General features: G+C 38.6%; 1 protein-coding gene across 3 annotated transcripts in view; it reads right to left on the bottom strand.

The window, feature by feature from the left end:
• ZC4H2 (zinc finger C4H2-type containing) overlaps positions 1-10578 on the bottom strand; it is a 115194-nt gene that overhangs the window by 5934 nt on the left and 98682 nt on the right. The window lies entirely within an intron of this gene.

The following is a 10578-nucleotide window of genomic DNA, read 5'->3' as shown; positions in this document are numbered from 1 at the left end:
AAAAATAAGCCAGGCATGGTAGTACATGCCAGTAGTCTCTGCTACTCAGGAGGCTAAGGCAGGAGGTTTGCTAGAGCTGTGATTGCACTACTATACCCTAGCCTAGGTGACAGAGCAAGACTTTGTCTCAAGAAAGAGTTAGGAGATGTTTTCCTCTAAGACAAAAGCTCAGTAGGTGTTAATTTTGTTTCCTTATGGGGCATTTGCAAATATGGGATGTGTTTTGGTTGTTACATTGACTCAAGGAAAAGTGTTACTGGCATTTAGTGGACGTGGTCCAGAGATGCTAAATAGCCTCTCAATGCACAGAAAAGTCCCGAACAGAAAGAACTCCGACTCAAGATACTAAAAATGACCTCTTGAGAAACTCTAGGGAAGCACTGTCCAACAAACTTAGTACAGTGATGGAAATGTTTTGTACCTGTGCTGCCCAATATAGTAGCCACAAGGCACATGTGGCTACTGAGTGCTTGTAATGTGGCCAGTGCAACTGAGAAACTGATTCTTGAATTTTATTTAATTATAATTAATCAAACTTAAAATTTAAACAGCCACATGTGGCTAATGGCTGTCATATTAGACAGCATAACTCTAGAGGTTGTGTTCATCAGTTCCAGAAAAGGAAGGGGAAAGGATACTGTGGGTCACTTCTTTCTTAGAAAAACAAAAACCTGGTTTTGGTCATTAAATCTCAATCGTATACCCTGTGGCTCAAGAATCCTATACTTGGGAATTTATTTTAAGGAGGTAATTCAAGGAAGCAAAAAGTTAATTCACAGAGATGCACTTTCTGGGCTTTCAGCAAAATTACAATATTTGACAGCCACTGAAGACTTGTGACATAAAACATGTTGAAGATAAGATACTAACGGAAAATTGTACACACTAAAATTACAATTTCAAAGTGTACATGCATGTGACTAAATAAGAAAAAGATCTGGAGAAGCACAGTTAAGGGCCTTTAATAAGACTATTTAGAGCCCGCCTATTGGAAAGGGCTACAAAGTTTTGAAAGGGGTCCTCTCTATGGCATGTTGTTGTCTTCCCACTGGCTCCCTCCCATGGTTCTCAGGATCTGCCTAGCCATTATCCCCTTACTCAGATTTGGAGTCTCCTTCTTCTGCCTCAGTGACCTTCCCCTTTGCCCCAGTCTATCCTATGGGTGCTCTAATTCCACATGCTGGACTCTGTCCTCTGACATCAGCCTGCTTGTCTTCAGTCTCCCTTTTCTCAACATTGCCTGTGCCTCTTGCCTCAAGAGGTAGCCTTCAATGGCACAGAACTACAGTAAGAACTGTTAGGTGGGTAGTATGGTAGAAGTTTATCTTTCTATACTAAAAAACATCTTTTCATGTTATTATATATAAATATATATATTTTAACCTTAGAAATGGGTTAAACAGTGGGTGTTATCCCATTTGTAGAGAAGGGAACTGAGTGAGGTTCAGGGTGGTAACTTGTCTAGTACCATGGAGCAAGTAAATTGGATGTTGGGATTTAAACCCAGGGCTCTCTAACACCAAAGCCTACATACCATCCACTACTCTACATTGCATTTGAACGGTGTTACCAGGCTCAAGGGCATAAAAACATCAAGGGTTCTTGTTATAGCTCATCAATTATCTTGCAGAGGGATGATACTGACTTGTATTGGTTAATTACATCTATCTAGACTTCTATTGTCCTTTTCTTTCTTTCTTTTTTTTTAAGGGACGGGGTTTCACCATGTTGGCCAGGCTGATCATAAACTCCTGACCTCAGGTTATCCACCTGCCTCGGTCTCCCAAAGTGCTGAGATTACAAGCATGAGCCACCGCACCCGGCCCTCTATTGTCCTTTTCTAGGTGACATGAAGAGAAATCTGAACTTTGCCTACTCCCATGCTCATTTTACAGATGGGAGAACTAAGATTCAGAGTAGTATAATGTCTCACCCTAAGTGCCATACAACCAGTTAGGGCAGTGCTGGTTCAAGAACCGATTTCTGCAGAGTCATATCATAAAAGAAGCAGGTACTTTAGAGTCAGGCTTGAGTATAAATCCTGGTTCTGCCTCTGATTAACTATTTGCTTTTGGACAACAATAACAGCAGCTATATTTTAACTACATGTATTGAGCACTTACTATGTACCAATTATAGAAGGTTTCAATATACATTCACTCAACAATTATTTATTAAATATTTGTCATGTGCTAGGCAAGGGATAGAGCAGAGAGCAGGACAGTATATAGACAACGTTTCATCTAATGAAGAAAATAGATCCTGAACACAGGGTTACATGTAAAATCATATTAGTGGTAGGGAGGCGATACAGAATGTCACAGAAGAATACAACAAAGTGACCTAACATAGTCTGAGGGACACTATAGAATAAAGGGGGCAGTCAGGGGAGGTTTCCCTGAAAACTGAGGACATGAAATCTAAGCTGTGGCCTGAAGAATGAAAAGGAGTTAGCTGGTGACTGCAGGTGGACACACAGGAGAACAGTCTAGACAAAAAGAATAGCATGAGTAATGATGCCACAGAAGAAGAATATGGCATATTAACAGAACTGAGTAAAGAGAAGTGTGACTGGAACACCAACTACAAGAGGGAGAGGGGCCTAGATAAAACTGCTGAGGTTGACAGGGACTAAAACACAACTTGGAGATTGGGATGAGATAGGATATTATCCTCAAGGGGAAGGTGGATTTTTAGAATTTTAACCAGCAGGAGAGTGACATTATCTGATCATCTCACTTCACTTCCCTCAGCCTTGGCTTTCTCATCAATAACACAGGAATAACAATAACAACGACTTTACACATCATGTGGTGAGGATTAAATGAGATAAGACACGTAAAGTCACCAAGCAGAGTATGTGGCACATGGAGGGCAGTCAACACATAAATGGTGCCCTTCTTTCTCCACTCTGCCCAACTCTTCCACCATGGTTATCTCTTTCACCTTAGTGGTTTGCACTACAGCAATAAGGGTTCATGTGTGTCCACATGCATGAGTGGTCAGATATATTGCTGGTTACTGAGATTAAAATATAATCATTAGTGGGAGAATGGGAGAGGAATAAGGGTTGAAAAATTACCTGTTGGGTACAATGTTTGCTATTTGGGTGATGGGTACACTGGAAGCCCAAACCTCACCATTATGTAATATATCCACATAACAAATCTACACATGTAGCCCCTGAATCTAAAATTTAAATATATATATATATATATATATATATATATATATATATATATATATATATATATATATATTAGCTGAAGCCACATCATAATGTCTACATAAATAACAGTATTTTATGAAGCTGACCCAAACCTTCCAGTTTGCAGTCAATTCGATTAACATGAAAGTAACTACCACTAACCGAAATCAGGGGTGAGAGGGTCTCTCCCACTGCCACTTAATAGACATCAGCAGAGTGCAGCTAGCCCTGCTTGAATGAGTGCCTTTTATCTAATCCTCCCTCCTCCCACCACACCTACTTCTGTTTACAGAAACCCATGTTGTTGGGCAAGAGATATTAATTCCAGAATAAACCAAATATTTTTCACTTGATGTGTCCAGGGTCACAGTTAAGTGCTGAGTTGACATGGAAAATCAAAAGCACAAAGCCTTCCTCAAAGCACCAGTGGTATTTCCTCTCTCTGGGGTAGAGGGCTGCCACCAGCAAGATGGCAGCTTAATCTTCTGGGTACAAGTTAGATAGCCACAATGTCTGCCTCCATCCAAGATGGTTGGGAGCCTTTGTCTTTCACCCACTATGGCAAGAAATATCAAGGACCAAGACCCTGACTAACAGGCAGAAGGGCCAAGACTCCTGGTTAGGGAAGGAAAATACATTTACGAAGATAGGTTTCAGAAATATCCTCTATTTGCTATTTGTAAAGTCAGTTTCTCTGAGGGAAGCCTGGCCCATGCTTTAGTGGAGGGACAGCAATGTCACTGCAGGCTTTGATGGTGCCACTAACATCTCTCAGTAGTGGTGCATCAAAGGCAGGGCAGTAAGAACAGTCTACCCTGGGGTGAAGACAATAAGGGGGTGTGATGTGTGTAGAAAATAAAAACATAAAAATAAAACCAACTGAAGTTGGTCTACTCTTTATTACCACCTTGCAATGGCAATCTCAAAAAATGTCTACTGAAGGACATCTGGACTGACTCTAATTTTTGGTAATAATGAATAAAGCCAATATGAATATTCATGTAGGAGTTTTAGGGTAACCATTTTCATCCAAGATTGCAATTGCTGGGTTGTATGGTAATTGCACATTTAGCTTTTCAATAAACTACCCACCTGTTCCAGAGTGTCTGTAACATTTCACATGCCCATCAGCAAAATATGAGTGATCTAGTCCCTCCACCTGGTCAGCTATTTTAACTATCATAATAGATATGTAGTGTTACTTCAAAGTGATCTTAATTTGCATTTCCCTAATGCCTATTGATGTTGAACACGTTTCTACATACTTATTTGCCATCTGTATATCCTTTTCTATGAAATGTCTGCTCATGTCTTTGGCTCACTTTCTAATTGGATTACCATTGATCCTTGAACAACATGGGTTTGAACTGCATAGATTCGCTTATACATGGATTTTTTTCAACAAAATATGGATTAAAAATACAGTATTTGCAGGACGCAGAACCTGCATATATGCTGGGCTGACTTTTTGTATACTAAAGGCTGACTTGAGTATGCATATGTGCAAATTTTGGTGCAGGTAGGGGCCTAGAACCAATCCCCTATACACACTGAGGGGTAACTGTGTTTGTTTTATCATTGTTGAGTTTTAATAATTCTTTATATATTCTAGATATATGTCCTTTGGCAGACATGTGGTTTGAAAATATTTTCTCCCACTCAGCAGCTTGCCTTTTTGTTTCCTTGAAAGTGTCTTTGGAAAAGTATTAAAATTTTTTTTCAAGTCGAATTTATCGAGTTATTATTATTATTATAATATATATTTTTGAAAATTTTGTTTCTTTTTCTCTCATTCATCTACGAATTGTTTATACTGTAAGTTCCGGTATACACGTGCAGAAAGTGCAGGTTTGTTATATAGGTATACACGTGCCATGGTGGTTTGCTGCATCCATCAACCCATCATCTACATTAGGTATTTCTCCTAATGTTATCTCTCCCCTAGTCCCCTACCCCAGAAAAGGCTGCAGTGTGTGAGGTTCCCCTCCCTGTGTCCGTGTGTTCTCTTTGTTCAACTTCCACTTATGAGTGAGAACATGCAGTGTTTGGTTTTCTGTTCCTGTGTTAGTTTGCTGAGAATGATGGTTTCCAGCTTCATCCATGTCCCTGCAAAAGACAAGAACTCATTTTTTTATGGCTGCATGGTATTCCATGGTATATATGTGCCAAATTATCTTATCCAGTCTATCCCTGATGGACATTTAGGTTGATTCTAAGTCTTTCCTTTGTGAACACTGCTGCAATAAGCATACGTGTGTATGTATCTTTATAGTAGAATGATTTATAATCCTTTGGTTATATACCTAGTAATGGGATTGCTGAGTCAAATGGTATTTCTGGTTCTAGATCATTGAAGAATTGCTACACTCTCTTCCACTTGAACTAGTTTACACTCCCACCAACAGTGTAAAAGAGTTTTTTTTTTTTTCCCCTCCACATCCTCTCCAGCATCTGTTGTTTCCTGAGTTTTTAATGGTTGCCATTCTAATTGGCAAGAGATGATATCTCAACGTGGTTTTAATTTGCATTTCTCTAATGACCACTGATGATGAGCTTTTTTTCTTTTTTCACGTTTGTTGGCTGCATAAATGTCTTCTTTTAAGAAGTGTCTGTTTTCATATCCTTTGCCCACTTTTTGATGGGGTTATATTTTTCTTGTAAATTTAAGTTCCTTGTAGATTCTGGATATTAGCCATTTGTCAGATGGATACATTGCAAAATTTTTCTCCCATTCTGTAGGCTGCCGGTTCATTCTGATGATAGTTTCTTTTGCCGTGCAGAAGCTCTTTAGTTTAATTAGATCCCTTTTGTCGATTTTGGATTTTGTTGCCATTGCTTTTGGTGTTTTAGTCACGGAGTCTTTGCCCATACCTATGTCCTGAATGGTATTGCTTAGGTTTTCTTCTAGAGTTTTTATGGTGTTAAGCCTCATGTCTAAATCTTTAATCCACCTTGAGCTAATTTTTTAAATTGCATTTTAGGTTTTGGGGTACATGTGAAGAACGTGCAAGATTGTTACATAGATACACACATGACAGTGTGATTTGCTGCCTTCCTCCCCATCACCTATATCTGGCATTTCTCCCCATGCTATCTCTCCCCAAGTCCCCACCCCCTACTCTCCCTCCCCTATTTCACCCTGAGAGACCCCAGTGTGTGATGCTCCCCTCCCTGTGTCCATGTGTTCTCATTGTTCAACATCCGCCTATGAGTGAGAACATGTGGTGTTTGATTTTCTGTTCTTGTGTCAGTTTGCTGAGAATGATGGTTTCCAGGTTCATCCAAGTCCCTACAAAGAACACAAACTCATCATTTTTGATGGCTGCATAATATTCCATGGTGCATATGTGCCGCATTTTCCCTGTCCAGTCTGTCATCGATGGGCATTTGGGTTGGTTCCAGGTCTTTGCTATTGTAAACTGTGCTGCTGCAATGAATATTCGTGTGCATGTGTCCTTATAGTGCAACTATTTATAATCCTTTGGATATATACCCAGTAATGGGATTCCTGGGCCAAATGGAATTTCTATTTCTAGGTCCTTGAGGAATCACCCCACTGTCTTCCACAATGGTTGAACTAATTTACATTCCCACCGACAGTGTAAAAGTGCTCCTATTTCTCCACATCCTCTCCAGCATCTGTTGTCTCCAGATTTTTTAATGATCGCCATTCTAACTGGCGTGAGATGGTATCTCAATGTAGTTTTGATTTGCATNGTTGTCTCCAGATTTTTTAATGATCGCCATTCTAACTGGCGTGAGATGGTATCTCAATGTAGTTTTGATTTGCATTTCTCTAATGACCAGTGATGATGAGCATTTTTTCATATGTTTGCTGGCCTCATGTATGTCTTCTTTTGTAAAGTGTCTTTCATAGCCTTCGCCTACTTTTGAATGGGCTTGTTTGTTTTTTTCCTGTAAATCTGTTTTAGTTCTTTGTAAATTCTGGATATCGGCCCTTTGTCAGATGGGTAGACTGCAAAATTTTTTTCCCATTCTGTTGGTTGCCAATTCACTCTAATGACTGTTTCTTTTGCCGTGCAGAAGCTGTGGAGTTTAATTAGGTCCCATTTGTCTATTTTGGCTTTTGTTGCCAATGCTTTTGGTGTTTTGGCCATGAAGTCCTTGCCTACGCCTATGTCCTGAATGGTTTTGCCTAGATTTTCTTCTAGGGTTTTTCTGGAGTTAAATGTAAGGTTTCAGGAAGGGGTCCAGTTTCTGCCAGTGTAAGGTGTCAGGAAGGGATCCAGTTTCTGTTTTCTGCACATGGCTGGGCAGTTTTCCCAACACCATTTATTAAACAGGGAATCCTTTCCCCATTGCTTGTTTCTGTCAGGTTTGTAAAAGATCAGATGGTTGTAGATGTGTGGCATTACTTCCAAGGCCTCTGTTCTGTTCCATTGTTCTATATATCTGTTTTGGTACCAGTATCATGCTGTTTTGTTTACTGTAGCCTTGTAGCATAGTTTGAAGTCAGGTAGCATGATGCCTCCAACTTTGTTTTTTCTGCTTAGGATTGTCTTGGCTATATGGCTCTTTTTTTGATTCCATATGAAATTTAAAATAGTTTTTATTTCTAATTATGTGAAGAAAGTCAATGGTAGCCTTATGGGGATAGCATTGAATCTATAAATTACTTTGGGCAGTATGGCCATTTTCATATTGACTTTTCCTGTTCATTAGCATGGAATGTTTTTCCATTTGTTTGTGTCCTCTTATTTCTTTGAGCAGTGGTTCTTAGGTCTCCTTTAAGAGGTCCTTCACATCTCTTTTAAGTTGTATTCCTAGGTATTTTATTCTCTCTGTAGCAATTGCGAATTGGAGTTGACTCATGATTATTAAATTTTTATCTTCTGAATCATGCTTTGGTGTCATGACTAGGACTCTTCATCAAGGTTTGGGTTCTGGAGATTTTCTATGCTGTCTACTAAAAGTGTTATGGTTAAGTTTACATCTGCTATCCATTCTGAATTAATTTTTATAAAAGGTGTAGAGTTTAGATGGATTTTTTTTTTTTGGTCCCATGGCTATCCAATTGCTATAGCACCATTTGTTGTGAAGACTATTATTCCTCCACTGAATTACTTCTGTACCTCTGTTAAAAAATTAGTTGGCCATACTAGTGTGAGTTAATTTATAGATTTCCAATTTTATTACATGGAACTGTGTGTCTCTCCCTTCACCAATACTGCACAATCTTGATTATTATGGCATATAATAATTTGAAATCAGGAAGCATGATGCCTCCCACTTAATTTTCATTTTTCAAAATTGCACTACCTATTTAATTCTTGTGCTTCACCATGGAAATTTTAGTATAATCTTTTGTATATCTACCAAAAGATTTTGGAGATTTTAATGGGAATTTCATTAAATATGTGCATCAATTTGATAAGATTGACATATTTGCTATACTGAGCCTTCCAAAGCATGAATATGGTGTGTCTCTTTACTTAGATCTTTGATTTCTTTAATTAGCATTTTGTAGTTTTCAGCATAAAACTCCTGTACATGTTTTATTAAATCTTTATTACTCCTAAATATTTTACAAATTTAAGTGCTTGTAAATGGTTTTGTATTTTTAATTGTGGTTTCCATATGCCTACTGTTAGTATATAGTTATTTTTATATGTTGAGCATGTATCCTGAAACCTTGCTAAACTCAATTACCAGATCTAAGAGGAATTTTTTAAATTATATTTTAAGTTCTGGGGTACATGTGCAGATCATGCAGGTTTGTTACATAGGTATACATGTGCCATGGTGATGGTTTGTTGCATCCATCGCCCTGTCATCTACATTAGTTATTCCTCCTAATGCTATCCCTCCCCAATACCCCCACCCCTTGCTATTCCTCCCCTAGCCTCCCACCCCCAAGGCCCAGGTGTGTGATATTAACCTCCTGTGTCCATGTGTTCTCATTGCTCAACACCCACTTATGAGTGAGAACATGCAGTGTTTGGTTTTCTGTTCTTGTGCCAGTTTGCTGAGAATGATCGTTTCCAGCTTCATCCATGTCCCTGCAAAGGACGTGAACTCATCCTTTTTTATGGCTGCATAGTATACCATGGTGTATATGTGCCACATTTTCTTTATCCAGTCTATCATGGATGGGCATTTGGGTTGGTTTCAAGTCTTTGCTATTGTGAACAGTGCTGCAATGAACATATGTATGTATGTGTCTTTATAACAGAATGATTTATAATCCTTTTGGTATATAACCAGTAATGGGATTGCTGGGTCAAATGGTATTTCTAGTTTTAGACCCTTGAAGAATCGTCACACTGTCTTCCACAATGGTTGAATTAATTTACACTCCCACCAACAGTGTAAAAGCATTCCTTTTTCTTGACATCCTCTCCAGCATCTGTTGTCTCCTGATTTTTTAATGATCACCATTCTAACTGGCATGAGGTAGTATCTCAATGTGGTTCTTATTTGCATTTCTCTAATGACCAGTGATGAAGAGGTTTTGTTCATATGTTTGTTGTCTGCATAAATGTCTTCTTTTGAAAAGTGTCTGTTCATTTCCCTTGCCCACTTTTTGATAGGGTTGTTTTTTTTCTTGTAAATTTGTTTAAGTTCTCTGTAGATTCTGGGTATTTGTCCTTTGTCAGATGGGTAGAATGTAAAAAATTTTTCCCATTCTGTTGGTTGCCGCTTCACTTTATTGAAAGACTTTCTTCACAGGACTGGACAAAAATCACCTTAATCTTCATATGGAACCAAAAAAGAGCCTGCTTAGCCAAGACAATCCTAAGCAAAAAAACAAACAAACAAAAAAAACAAAGCTGGAGGCATCAGACTACCTGACTTCAAACTATATTACAAAGCTACTGTAATCAAAACAGCATGATACTGATACCAAACCAGAGACATGGACCAATGGAACAGGACAGAAGCCTCAGAAAGAATGCCACACAACTACAACCATCTGATCTTTGGCAAACCTGACAAAAACAAGCAATGGGGAAAGGATTCCCTATTTAATAAATGGTGTTGGGAAAACGGCCCGGCCATAAGTAGAAAGCTGAAACTGGATCCCTTCCTTATACCTTATACAAAATTTAACTCTAGATGGATTAAAGATTTAAACATTAGGCCTAACACCATAAAAACTCTAAAAGAAAACCTAGGCAATACCATTCAGGGCACAGGCATGGGCAAGTACCTCATGACTAAAACACCAGAAGCAATGGTAGCAAAAGCCAAAATAGACAAATGAGATCTAATTAAACTTAAGAGTGTCTGCACAGCAAAATAAACTAAGAGGAATTTTTAAAAATTTGTTTTTGTTTTTTAGATTTCTTGGTATTTCCTACAAAGACAATCATGGCATATGCAAATGACAGTTTTATTTCTTTGTTTCC

The sequence above is a fragment of the Cebus imitator genome, unplaced genomic scaffold (genome assembly GCF_001604975.1).
Source record: "Cebus imitator isolate Cc_AM_T3 unplaced genomic scaffold, Cebus_imitator-1.0 Scaffold463, whole genome shotgun sequence".
NCBI classification, from domain to species: Eukaryota; Metazoa; Chordata; class Mammalia; order Primates; family Cebidae; genus Cebus; species Cebus imitator.
This window is presented reverse-complemented; position numbering and strand designations above follow the sequence as displayed.